We start from the raw sequence: 14,312 nt of genomic DNA, 5'->3' as shown, positions 1-14,312 counted from the left end.
ACTGACAGACTGGCTATAGAACTGATCTTCTTCTTTATGCTGTACTTCACTTTGTAGTCTGGTCTGTCTCTAGATTTGTCCAGAGAAAACTCCTTCTGGCTTCTCAGGCTTTAAGCTGTGGCCTTCATGTCCAGCAGAGCTAAAGGTGCTCTAGCTGGCTTGCTTTGCTTAGCTTAGCTGGGGCACGTCCAACGCGACATGCTCAGCCCTTGCTCCCTTTTCCTAGCAGGGGGTAAGCTAGACTCTCCCCTAGCAGGGGGTAGGCTAGACTGACCTCTAACTAACTAGTCCCTTCCCCTCCTCAGAGGGAGAGTTAGAATGGAAAGAAGGGTTCCATTCTCTCTAACGGTGGCTCTGCCATGCTTGCTGCCACCTACTGGTGAACCAGGTACACTACATTTGAACATAAACAGTTACAAAATAGGAATGCACAGTGTTTGGACTTGAAATAAATACACATGATGACTTCAGGTTAACCAATAAAGACAGTAGCGAGGTGCAAAGATAGTAATGCCACTCTGGGGCGTTACAGATATACACTCCATCCACCACTTTGTTGTACATATTATCACACAGCAATAACAATAACACCAAATGCAGCAACAATAAGAATAATAAGGGTATGTTTACACAGTTTTAAATGCATTTGTAAAAATCCGGTCACGAGGCTGAACCTGGGATATCTGGCACACATTAGACCAAAAATCTACGTCAGCTCTCTTTCATAGATTTCTTTTTCTGGCATATGGTACTCCCGAAGAAGCGCCAAAATTAATACCTCTAATATCTGAACCCCTTCAGTACTGGGCCACTTTTCACCTTAAATCCCAGGCCGATTTTTGCAAATCTGACGTGTCACTTTATGTGGTAATAACTTTATAACGCTTTTACTTATCCAGGCCATTCTGAAATAGTTTTCTCGTGACACATTGTACTTCATGATAGTGGTAAATTTGAGTCGATATATTTCACCTTTATTTATAAAATAATTCAAAATTTACCAGAAATTAGGAAAAATTCACAATTTTCTAAATTTTAATTTCTCTACCTTAAGGCCTCCTGCACACAAATGTTTTTTTTTTTCCGTTTACATTGCGTTCTTTGTGTTCCGTATACGGACCGTATATGGAACCATTATTTTCAATGGATCCAGATGTTTAGTTCTGAAAAAAATGGAATGCACACGGACATCATCCGTATTTTTTGCGGATCCGTTTTTTGCAGACCACAAAATACTGAAAAAGCCATACGGTCGTGTGAAGGAGGCCTAAGGCCTCATGCACACAACCGTTGTTGTGTTCCGTGTCCGTTGTTCCGTTTTCCGTGATTTTTTGCGGACCTATTGACTTTCAATGGGTCCGTTGAAAACTCGGATAATGCACCGTTTGACGTCCGTGATCCGTGTTTTCAGTCCGTCCAAAAAATATGACCTGTTCTATTTTTTTCACGGACAACGGTTCGCGGACCCATTAAAGTCAATGGGTCCTTGAAAAAACACGAGGCACACAAGATTGTCATCCGCGTCCGTGATCCGTGTCCATTTTTTCCCTATCATTTGCAAGGCAAACTTGACTTAGATTTTTTTTTACTTTCCTTCATGTCTGGTGATCCTCCAAAAATAAAGGAAGACACAAAAACGGACACGGATCACGGAACAACGGAACCCCTTTTTGCGGACCGCAAGAAAATTCTGTCGTGTGCATGAGGCCTAAGACAGATAGTATTACCTCATAAAATGGTTATCACTCAACATTCCCCATATGTCTGCTTTATGTTGGCATAATTTTGTAAATGTAATTAAAAATTTTTAGGACGTTAGAAGGCTTAGAAGTTTAGAAGCTATTTTTCAAATTTTCAATAAAATTTCCAAAACCATTGTTTTAAGCACCAATTCAGTTATAAAGTGATTTTTAGGGGCTTACGTAATGTAAACCACCCATAAATGACCTATGTTAGAAACTACACCCCTCAAATTATTCAAAACTGATGTTACAAACTTTGTTAAGAATTAAAGGAAAATAGAGGTGAAATCTCCAAATTTTACTTTTTTGGTATATTTTGTATGTTAATCAATTTTTGGAAAACTACACCCCTATATTGTCGCTTTAGCCCCACATTTTTACATTTTCACAAGGGGCAACAAGAGAAAAAGCACCCCATAATTTTTACCCATTTTCTCCTGAATATGACAACACCCCATATGTGGTAGTAAACTGCTATGGGGGCACATGGCAGGACTCAGAAAGGAAAAAGCGCCATATGGCTTTTGCAGTGCAGATTTTGATGGATAGGTTTATGGGTGCCATTGGTTTTTATTTTTAAGTGATTGTCTTATGTGGGGCCTCATTTTTTGCGGGATGAGGTGACGGTTTGATTGGTACAATTTTGGGGTACATAAGACTTTTTGATCACTTGGTGTTAAACATTTTAGGAGGCAAGGTGAAAAAAAATGGCTGTTTTGGCATAGGTTTATTTCAATTTTCTTTTAAAGCATTCACCTGAGGGGGCATATAATGTAATATTTTTATAGAGCATGTTGTTACGGATGCGGCGATACCTAATATGTCTATCATTTTTATTTTTGTTAAGTTTTGCACAGTGAAATCATTTTTGAACAGAATAAAATCTATATTTTTTATTTTTTGGACGCTTGTCTTAGGCTCCTTTCACACAGGCGAGTTTTCCGCGCGAGTGCAATGCGTGATGTGAACGCATAGCACCCGCACTGAATTCTGACCCATTCATTTCAATGGGTCTGTGTACATGAGCGTTTTTTTCACGCATCAGTTCTGCGTTGCGTGAAAAACGCAGCATGTTCTATATTCCGTGTTTTTCATGCAGCCCTGGCCCGATAGAAGTGAATGAGGCTTCAGTGAAAACGTATTGCATCGTCACTTGCTTGCGTTTTTCACTGCTGGTTGCTAAGAGATGTTGTTTTTAAACCTTTAGTTTTTTATCATGAGCGTGAAAAACGCATCAAAACACATTGCACTCGCGCAGAAAAAACTGAACAACTGAACGCAATCGCAGACAAAACTGACTGAACTTTCTTGCAAAATGGTGCGAGTTTAACTGAACGCACCCTGAACACATCTCGAGCCAATCCGTCACGCTCATGTGAAAGAGGCCTTAGGTAGGAGCTAATTTTTTGCTGGATGAGATGACGGTTTTATTGGTACCATTTTGGGGTGCATAAGACTTTTTGATCACTTGGTATTACACTTTTTGGGAAGCAAGGTGACCAGAAAATGGCTTTTTTGACACTGTTTTTGTTTATTAAATTTTTACGACGGGGTGGATCATGTGATTTTTTTATAGAGCTGGTCGATACGGATGCGGCGATACCTAATATGTCTACATTTCTTTTTTTTCCCTATTTTTAATTTTTTTTATTAACTTTATTTTGGGAAAAGGACGCTTTTTTTACTTGAAGCGTTTATTTTTTTAACTTCTTTTTTCACCATATTTTTTGTCCCACTCTGGGACTTCAACTTTTGGGGGTCTGATCCCCTTTACAATGCATTACTTCACTTTTGTATTGTAAAGCATTGGCTGTAAGTGTATTACACAGTGTAAAACACTTACAGCCTTCATGCCTGTGAGATCCAGGGGGCTGGATCTCACAGGCTGTCACAGAAGGCAGCCACGATGCCTAAGGAAGGCATCGGGCTGCCTACCCTGCCATCGGGTCCCTGTCACAGCAGCACAGGGACCCGATGGACATGTGGACCCGTCAGGATACCGCATGTGCCGCGGTCAGCGCTGACCGCGGCAGTGAAAGGGTTAATACGCCGGCATCTGTGTTTTCACCAATGCCGACGCATACAGCAGGTGTCCGGCTATCAGTGACTGCCGGACCCCTGCAGCTGATCGGTGGGCGCAGCTCCTGCACCCGCCGGATCAGAATGCAGTAGCTGTACGGCGCTGGGATTTCTGTCCCAGTTCCCAGCGCCTGGTATCCTACGGGTTAATAGTGGGGTTTACTATAAAGATTAGCCTAAGAAACACCAGTCTTCACATAACATATTCTTCCATGATGAAGAAGTAGAGAAAAGGTGGAAGCAAATAAGATTGTAGGATCAGACTACATGGTTTATTTGTTGTCTGTTACCATGGAGACACATTGGGGGAAGTTATTAAGATTGAAGCTTCTGAAGCCACTCTTGAGAAAAAAAAACTTGCTGGCACCATGTCCACGTGCCCAGAAAAGACATTTACACCTGCAAGGAGCTGGCATAGATTTCAGGTGTGATGTGCTCCACTATTCTGGCACACATATTGATACATGCCAGGCCATAGAGTTCCCAAACCCTCCTCCCCACCCCCCACCCACTTCCCCTCCATGCCTCACCTTTTGTAAAACTGGCAATGGTGTCGGAAAACTGCTGGACCAAAATGTGACTTTTCTACACCATAAAAACTGCCATAGAACAATGATACATTCACCCTTAGGGCTCATGCACACGACCGTATGTATTTAGCAGTCCGCAAAAAACGGATCTGCAAAACAAATTTATGACGTCCGTGTGCATTCAGTATTTTGCAGAAGGGAACAGCTGGCCCCTAATAGAACAGTCCTATCCTTGTCCGTAATGCGGATAATAATAGGACATGTTTTATTTTTTTTGCGGAGCAAAAATACAGACATACGGAAACGGAATGCATACGGAGTAACTTCCGGTTTTTTTGCAGACCCTATGAAATCAAAGGTTCCGCATACGGTCCGCAAAAAAACCTGAACGGACGAGGAAAGAAAATATGGTCATGTGCATGAGCCCTTAGGGTGCACACCGTATAAATGGATCCGCATCCGTTCAACTATTTTGTGGTACAGGTGCGGACCTGTCCGCAAAAGATGCGGACAGCACACCGCCTGATGTTCTCATTCGTTGTTTCCGCTCCGCAGCCCTGCACAAAATATAGAGCATGTCCTATTCTTGTCCGCAACCACGGACGAGAATAGGTATTCTCTATATAGCGCCGGCCATGTGCGGTCCGCAAAATGCCGGTATCCGTGTTTGAGGATCTGCAAATTGCGGTCCGCAATGCAGAGGCACCGATCGTGGGACAGCCGCATGTGGATCGCAGACCCCATTACTTGAATAGGGTCCGCGATCCGTCCGTTCCGCAAAAAGATAGAACAATTTCTGTCTTTTTGTGGAACGGAAGTACGGAATGGAACACCACAGAAGCACTCTGAATTTGCGGACTCATTCAAGTCAATGGGTCCGCACCTACGTTCGTATCAATGAGCCCTAAGTCTGCATAGGAGCTGTAGAAGTAAAACGGCAGTAAATTTTTAGTTAAGTCCTATTACAAAATTAATTAATTTTTTTCATTCTAGATATATTGAAAGAATAAAAAAAAAAGTTGCTTACTAAAGTGTACATAAACCGTACATAACCTTTTAAATCCACTTTCTTTGTTAAAAAAAAAAAGACAGATGGGAACATGGGGCCTTGAATGCAGTTGTGTAGACCAGTGTTCCCCAAACTCCAGTTCTCAGGGTCCACCTACCGGTCATGATTTGAGAATATCCCACAGAACGAATGGTAAGTCCTGATGCATGGACACTAATTATATCACCTGCTCAATACTTTGGAAATCCTGAAAACATGACCGGCAGGTGGGCCCTGAGGACCATTGGTGTGTAGACCATCTGTAAGGAATGTAAAGTAAATGACCCCGTTGTTTTCACTAGCTGGTCACATAAAGCATAGGGGGTCATACAATCTGTGACTTTTCCCCGCTCATCACAGGTCTAAAAAAGTGGGTTTGGCGTGGGCGGGGAAGGGGTCATCCGGCAGGCCCGTCTCATTCATCATTTTCTACGACTGTTTTAGGTGTAGAAAATGTTCTAAATGTAAGATAGCAAGGAAGCGCTGGATATGCCAAAGTTATGTCACGGCTGGCACTTCTTCATAACTTCAGTGGATCCACCGCCACCAGGTCTAAAATGTCGGTCATAATAAAAGACCCCCGCAAGATCTCCCTCAATCAATGAAGCATCTTGTGTGGACAGTATATGGGATGGCCCCCTGGGCTCATTGTGCGCTCCTATGATTTTTGCTGATTAATAGTTATGATGTGAATATCTCCTAATATACCGGTAACTTGACCAGAGTCTATTCGCAGGGTATGAGTCACTGGTACAGATTAAAGGATAACACCATCAGCCAAATGTACAGAGGATCTCTTTATACTAATGTGAAATGTTCCTCCACTAATAAATATCACGTCAAAAGCTAGAAATAAAACAGAGCTGGGGGATGGCGCTCCATGATAACTGTATTCTAATGCATTTTAAGAATGTTAATAGTTAGATAGACAAACTCAAAACAAAACAATAGCTGATCAATAGACCAACTACAAAAAAAAAAGAGGAGCCTCATTTAAGAGTCTCAACTCGGCAATCCAAAGTACAAACCTCCCTGAGAAACAGTAAAATGCTAAATAACTGTGGAGCCCCAGTTATGGGTCTTCAACACAGTAAAAGCTAGATATCCCTCAACGGAAAGAAAACCAAGCAAAGGGGTGTCCCCGTTAAAGAGATCACCAGATCCACCATATTAAGTGGCCCCTATGTCAAGATACAGCTCTTTTACAAGCCTTAAAGGGGTTTTGCCATCACATACAATGGGGGCACATCGCTAGGATATGCCCCCATTGTCTGATAGGTGCAAGTCCCAGAGGTGAGGTACAACGAGAACAGAGTGGGGAAATTAATGGAGGGTGCACTGCGCATGCGCAGCTGCCCTCGATTCATTTCAATGGGGCCGAAGAAAATAGCCGAGCGCTGGCTCGACTATTTCCGTCTGCCCCATAGAAATGAATGGGAGCAGGGGCCACACGTATGCTGTGCGCTCCCATTAACTTGTATGGAAGCAGTACTTGGTGGTCGTCCAGCCACAGCTCTCCCCACTCCATTCTCCTTGTAATCTCAGAGGTGGGACCTGCACCTATCAGACAATGGGGGCATATCTTAGTAATACGCCCCCATTGTATGTGATGGGAATACCCCTTTAAGGATGTGACAGGAGAAGACCTAAGCCAGTTATCCAGCCACAGACAGCTGTTTCGGGGTGTTGCCCCACATGAGTGTGGAGTAGGATTCTGGCTAACTGGAAGCAATGCCTTGGAGACTACTCAAACCAGACAATAGTTGATCTTAGGGAGACCAACTAGTTAGATAGAGGCTATAGTGGTTCCCCGGAGAACTGTATGACGGGATTTGTACGTGGTCATGCCTCATGTTCATCTTCCTCATGCTTTTTTCATTTTGGACTCTCCTGACCCATTTTATGATGTCCTGCAGTATCTGTGGTGTGCATTATGAGGTTCTGCAGCATCTGAGATGTGTATTATAATGTTCTATAGTATCTGAGGTGTTTATTAGTGCAGTGACCATGTTTAGGGGGGCCCCAATGCTACGTTGTTTCCCCCGGACACCATTGAGGTGTCACCACGTGTTGCTGCTCTCTAAAAGGGTTGATAAGTCGCGGTGCACCCCAATGGGAAATAAATCCGGAGAGTCAGAGTCTGCAGTAAACAAGTGTGCTTATTTACTGGAAGACCTCAAATGCAAAATAATACAGACAATGCACTGAGCTGGCTTCTCCATTCTCCTCCTGGACAGAAGGTTCTGTGCTGAGGGAAGGCCTGAGCTAGCTGGCCTTTTCTCGCTCAGAACGCTGGTACCCTGGCCGAAGTCTGTTGGCCCAGTGTCTGTGGTTCAGTCGTCTGGCTGGCTTCCTGGTCACATGGCTGGTGATGGTGACCCATGGTCTGTGACTCAGCGTCCCTATCTCCGTGTCTTCCTCTGGTCACTCATGCAGTCTGCCAGAGCCTCTCTTACTAAGCACTGGTCCCTATTTGCAGATAACTAAGGGCTCTGACTTCTCTCCTTATATACAGTTTCTAGCTGAACTAGAACCTTCTAGTGGAAGGGGTGGAGTGGAGACACACGGCCTAAACAGAAACACTGTTACAATTTCTGTCTGTCATAGACTTGTATAGCATTTCAATGAAAATATATGGGCCGAGTAACAGCTGTTTTTTTTGATGGCCATCACACAGCTGTTTTCAGAACCATGCAGTCTGTGGGGCTATTCACATGCCCATTTTGTTAACGACCATTTTTAACACCCGCTTAGACAAGAGTGCATCCGTTTAACAGCTGTTAGGACAATATGGTCTTTTAGAGGTTAAAAAAAAGCATGAGCATGTTTTGACTTCATCACACTGAGCGCAAGTCCTTCAGTAGGTCCTTTTTTCAATCAGAGGAGTGACTGCCTCTGTGCATGCAAGTGGATGAGGTGAGTATATTTTTTTATTTTTTGCTAATTTTTGCTAAAACAAAACATTACAGCTGGGTGCTACTATGGGGAACATTATGGGCCACTATGGAGGGGGGTATTATTACTGCAGAGGTCACCATGGGGACATTATGGTCCACCATGGGGTGGGCCACTCTAGGGGACATTAGTACAGATGGAGGCCACAATGGGAGACATTTTATGTACTGAGGCCACGGCAGGGGTTGGGATCTTGGGGGAAAAAAAGCCAATGAAATTCATCAGTTTTTCATGCCCATTTTTAACGGCTATGAAAAACTGATGCAAAATGGCCATAAAAAAACGGACAGACAGACAGAAAATGGATGCACAAATGGTTGGAAAATGTCCATGAAAAACTGACAGTGTGTCTGCTTTTAACGGACGTTTTTGTTTTCCTTGTCGTGTGCATGTAGCCTAAGGCTACTTTCACACTTGCGTTTTTGCTGGATCCGGCAGGGTTTAGCAAAAATGCTTCCGTTACTGATAATACAACCGTCTGCCACTGTTATGAACGGATCTGGTTGTATTATCTTTAACATAGCCAAGACTGATCCGTCATGAACTCCATTGAAAGTCAATGGGGGATGGATCCGTTTTCTATTGTGTCATAGAAAACGGATCTGTCCCCATTGACTTGCATTGTTGGTCAGGATGGATCCGTCTTGCTCCACATCCCAGGACAGAAAGAAAACCGGAGCTTGCTGCGGTTTGCTCTCCGGTATGAGAACAGAACGGAATGCATTTTGGGATATTTAGTTCTGTTCAGTTACATTTTGTTCCCATTGACAATGAATGAGAACAAAACGGACATTTTTTTTTTTTCGGTATTGCGACCCTATGACGGATCTTAATACCGGAAAATATTAACGCTAGTGTGAAAGTAGCCTAAGGCTGAGTTCACATCACTGTTTAGCTTTCCATTCTTCTGATCTGTCAGAAGAACAGAAAAATAAAGAAGAAACAGATCCGTTATTTTGAGCATCAGTTATGATCAGTTTGCGTCACTTCCATAATAAAACAGTTATTTTTGACGGGAGAATAAGCCCTGCATGCAGATCTCTGACGGAAGGGACACAAACTGATCATAACTGATGCTAAAAAATAAATAAATAACTGAGCCATTTTTTTTTATGTTCCCCTGACTGATCAGAAAAATGGAAATCTAAATGGTCATGTGAACTCAGTCTAAGCAGTTTCTCCACCAGACATAAACAACAGAGCTATACCAGACATTCAGAAGGTCAGTGTGTCTGCTTTTGCATAAAGTCTCCCAGTAGTAGCTGGCTGTGCATTAACAGCGCAGTAAAGCTATAGTGTAATAACAGTGCAAATGAACAGGATATATTACAATAAACATATAAATGTAGTTCAACAATATGATACAGTATAAGTGCACACAACAGCATACATCACAGTGCAAGTTAACTCTTCCAAGTGCTATAAAATGGTGAGTTGATGGCTTTGCGTAGTAGTGTGGCGACCCGGGATGGGGGCGCACTACCTGGGGGTTTCTTAAAATTCATATTTTATTGTGATGCCAGTTGCAGTGAAGCAACAAGGGCACAGGGTCCCTTTTAGTGATATGGATGGTACCCAGATGTAGGAATGCCAGAGTGGTGTAAGGTGGCCTAATGTCCCTTAATGGTGTTGCACTTCACGGTGCTCCTACCTGGATACGCTGGAACCCCAGGCGTGGCCTTCGGGAACCGCAGAAAAGGGGTTGTAATAGTAGGGGATGAAGAATAAATTCAGTCCAGACCTTGTTATGAGGTTAACAACAGCTTTACTTGAATAAACTTTTCTCCAAACGATTTACAGGCTTTGTCTTGGTTTCCAGCAGGCTTTGGCATTAACTGTGGCAGGCAAACAAACTCAACTCTGCTACATCAGTTGCTCTCTTTGGCTCTACTGTGCTAACAGGATAACAGTAGAATTTAGCTGTAGCTACAGGCTGCAGTACTTGACTCTGTAATCTGGTCTGTAACTTCATCCAGGGAACACTTTACTCCTGGTTTCTTTGAGGGTTCAGGCTTTGGCCTCTGTGTCCAGCTGAGCTGAAGGTGTTCTAGCTGGCTTAGGCAGGGCCCGTCCAACAGGGACAGCTCCTGCTGCACACCCTCCCTTGGCAGGGGGTAAGCTAGACTGACCTTTAACTAACTAAACTCTCAGAGAGAGCTAGAATGGAAAGAAGGTTCCATTCTAGGTAAACTAGCTCTGCCATTTATGCCGCCATCTGCTGGTGTACCAGGCACATTACACTTAAACACAAACAGTTGCATAGAAATATATATGCACATTGTATAGGACCTGGAATAAATACATGGGATGACATTAGGTTAACCAAAGGAGACAGTAGCAAGGCGCAAAGGTGGTAATGCCACTCTGGGGCGTTACAGTAGCAATAGGGGCAAATGACCACAAACGTCTATAGTCCAAAGTACCGTTGCTCCAGGGCACTACAGTATGTCACTCTGCAGCTGCTGAGGTGTACGTTATGATAACATGAGGTGTGTATTATGCTCTGAAGCATCTGAGGTGTGTATTATGAGGTTCTGCAGTATCTAAGGTGTGTATTATGATGTTTTACAGTAGCTGTGGTAGATATTATAAGGTTCTGCAGCAGCTGAGGTGTGTATTATGAGGTTATGCAATGGGCGAGGTGAGTATTATGAGAAGTATTATGATATTCTGCAGTATCTTAGGTGAGTATCGTTAAGCGAATTGAAGTTAACAAAGTGGAATTTAATCTGAATTTCAAGAATCCAAATTTCCTTGCGTTTCGTGATAACAAATCAGATTTTTTCTAAAATGGCTGCTGCACATGTTACAAAGTGAAAGTAAGAAGCCCGGTAAAGAGGGATCACCCATAATGTCGTTCAGCCAGAAAATCAGCAGATAGCCAGCCTCTGTGATGTCACAGCCCTATAAAAGCCTCATCCTGCTCGCCATTTCACAAGTGTTGAGAGCAGTCAGGGACACAGCCACTGGCGGATACAGGGGGGGGGGGCACGGGGCAATTACCCCCCCTCCCCAGCTGGCGGCGTGGCCATGGTGAAAAGTGCGGGGCGATGGCAGGGCACAGGGAGATGAGCGCTTCCATTGTGGAAGCGTTCATCTCCATAGTCATCTGTATCGCCGTCCTCAGGACAGCGATACAGATAGAAGTGCTGGGGCAGGGAGGGAGAGGCGTGTCCCTTCCCCGTTCCTCTGATAGGCTGCCGGCCTAGTGCCTGCAGCCTATCAGAGGCCAGTGAAGGCGTCGCGATTACGTCATCGCGCTGCCTGAGCCGTACAGCGCGGGACACAGGCTGGAAGAGGCCTGCATCGCATCGCTGACATGGAGGTAACTATAAGTGTTTATTTATTTTTTATATGTACAATACTTTTACTGGCACATAATGGGGGGGGGGTGCTCTCATTACTGGCACATGATTGGGGGGCTATTGTTACTGGCACATGATTGGGGGGCTCTTGTTACTGGCACATGATTAGGTGGCATCTATGGGGGCACATTTTACTGGCACATTATTGGGGGCATCTATTGGGCACTTATTATTAGCACATTATTGGGGGCAATTTTTACTGGCACAACATTGGGTGGCGCTATGGGGGCACTTCTTACTGGCACATTATTGATAGGCACTATAGGGGCATCTACTGAGGCCACAAAGAAGGGGTATTTTATATGGGGGGCTCTGTACAGTAGCATTTTATACTGGGACACATTATGGTGGGTACAATGGGGGAGAGGAGTACTATGGGGTCATCTACGGGGGGCACTAAGAAGGGGCATTTTATACTTGCAAATTATGAGGGACACTGAGGGCATCTACTGGGGCACTATATATGGGGCATTTTATACTGGTACATTATGGGGGCACTAGGAAGAAGGGGGGAGAGGAGCACTTTGGGGGCATTTACTGGGGGCACTATATAGGGGTATTTCATACTGGCACATTATGGGGGCACTATGGGGACATTAGCTCAACTGGGGGCATTACAAGGGGGTATTTTTTGCACCATCACATTATAAGGAGAATTATTTCTACTGGGGGGGGGGACATTATGGTGGTCTTTATTACTCCCCCATGGTATGAGCCCCCTAGTAGCAGCACCAGCCTCTCTCTGCTCTGCTATCCTTCTGCCCATTCTCCAAATCTTTATTATGAAATCTTTCTAAGGATAAAACACATCAGCTCCACCGAGCCCCCGGCCAAAGTGTTAAAGTGGTGTCCGAGATCCCCAAGGGCCAAGCCAAGTAATTGTAAGTTTTCATGTGAAATATGTTTATTAGTGATGAGCGGGAGGTGCCATATTCGATTTCACAATATTTCGCGAATATTCGTGTTATATTAGTCGAAATCGAATAATCGTAATTATTCCAATTATCGCGAATAATATGCGATTTAATTAATCACGTATTGCGATTTTTCTTTTGATAGTATAAGGCAACATTCCTATGACTAATATTACAAATATTCTAAAAAACGAAGTTAGAGCAATATTACGAAATTTCGTAAAATACACATATAGATTGTAATTTAGCTAATATAGTGCTATAATCCTCTTTTTTTTCTCTCATTTTTTTTGCCTCTTCTGAACTTAAGTTTTGTAAAATATGTACACTATTAAAAAAATTACTATAGCAGTATATTAGCTTAATTACAATCTATGTGTATTTTACGAATATTCTTAATATTGCTCTAACTTCGTCTTTTAGAATATTCGTAATATTGCTCTAACTTCGTCTTTTAGAATATTCGTAATATTGCTCTAACTTCGTCTTTTAGAATATTACGAATATTCTAAAAGACGAAGTTAGAGCAATATTAAGAATATACGTAAAAAGTTGAAATCGCAATTCGATTATTATAACTTGAATTAATCGGATTGCGATTTCAGCTTAGAATTGCTATATTCCATATTAGGCTAGAATTAACGAATATGGAATATAGCAGTGTTAAGTTGAAATCGCAATTCGATTATTATAACTTTAATTAATCGAATTGCGATTTCAACATAATTCTCAAATCCGACAGTACATTCTAGTATATGGAGACGTTCCCATGGTGATGGGGACGCTCCATGAGCACGGAAGTCGGCAGAAGCGGCAACGGGCACTGACTGGAGCAGCCAGGAAGCCAGGAATCCAAAGGACAGGTAAGAACAACTTTAGGGAAGTGGGAAAGAAAAAAATATAACAATTAAAAAAAACAAAAAAAAAGAATATTCGATTTTGCGAATATATAGAACTATATTCTAAATATTCACGAAACCTCGAAGTTACGATATTCGAGAAAAAAATTCTGTGCCCCACAATATACAGTATACCGCTACACTGTGCAACACAATGTACAGTATACATCTACACTGTGCCACACAATATACAGTATACCGCTACACTGTGTAGTCTGTTCTATAAGCACCACATTGTTTTGTGGCGGTGGACAGAAAGTATTCTGGAAGTGCCCCTCCCAAGACCAGGCTCTGGATCCACCACTGGACACGGCCATGAGACTGGTGAGGGTGACATAAGTGACGAGCAAAGTAAAGAGCAGTCGGCACTCGACATAAAACTCAGTCTGCACGAGAAGGAAATGCTTCCAGACCGTATACAATAAATCTCAGCGGACGTTCTCTTCTTATTGCAATATGCTTGTTTTTATTCCATCAATTCAGAGGATATAATATAAGGACACGTTGCGGCTCATATAGCCTTCATCAGCCTATGAAGGCTATATGAGTCGCAACACGTCCTTATATTATATCTTCTGAATTGATGGAATAAAAACAAGCATATTGCAATAAGAAGAGAAAGTCCGCTGAGATTTATTGTATAAGTGACGAGCAGACAGTAGTGGATGATGAGTAGACGATTGCATATGGGAGGGGGCGAGGGTGGCAGCAGGCCCGTGAGAACACGGTGGCAGCAAGCCGATGAGCCAGCAGGGTGGAAACAGTGTGAGATCTGGAGCC

The sequence above is a fragment of the Bufo gargarizans genome, chromosome 6 (assembly GCF_014858855.1).
Source record: "Bufo gargarizans isolate SCDJY-AF-19 chromosome 6, ASM1485885v1, whole genome shotgun sequence".
Lineage (NCBI taxonomy): Eukaryota > Metazoa > Chordata > Amphibia > Anura > Bufonidae > Bufo > Bufo gargarizans.
The sequence above is the reverse complement of the archived record's forward strand: the minus strand, read 5'-3'. Positions refer to the sequence as shown.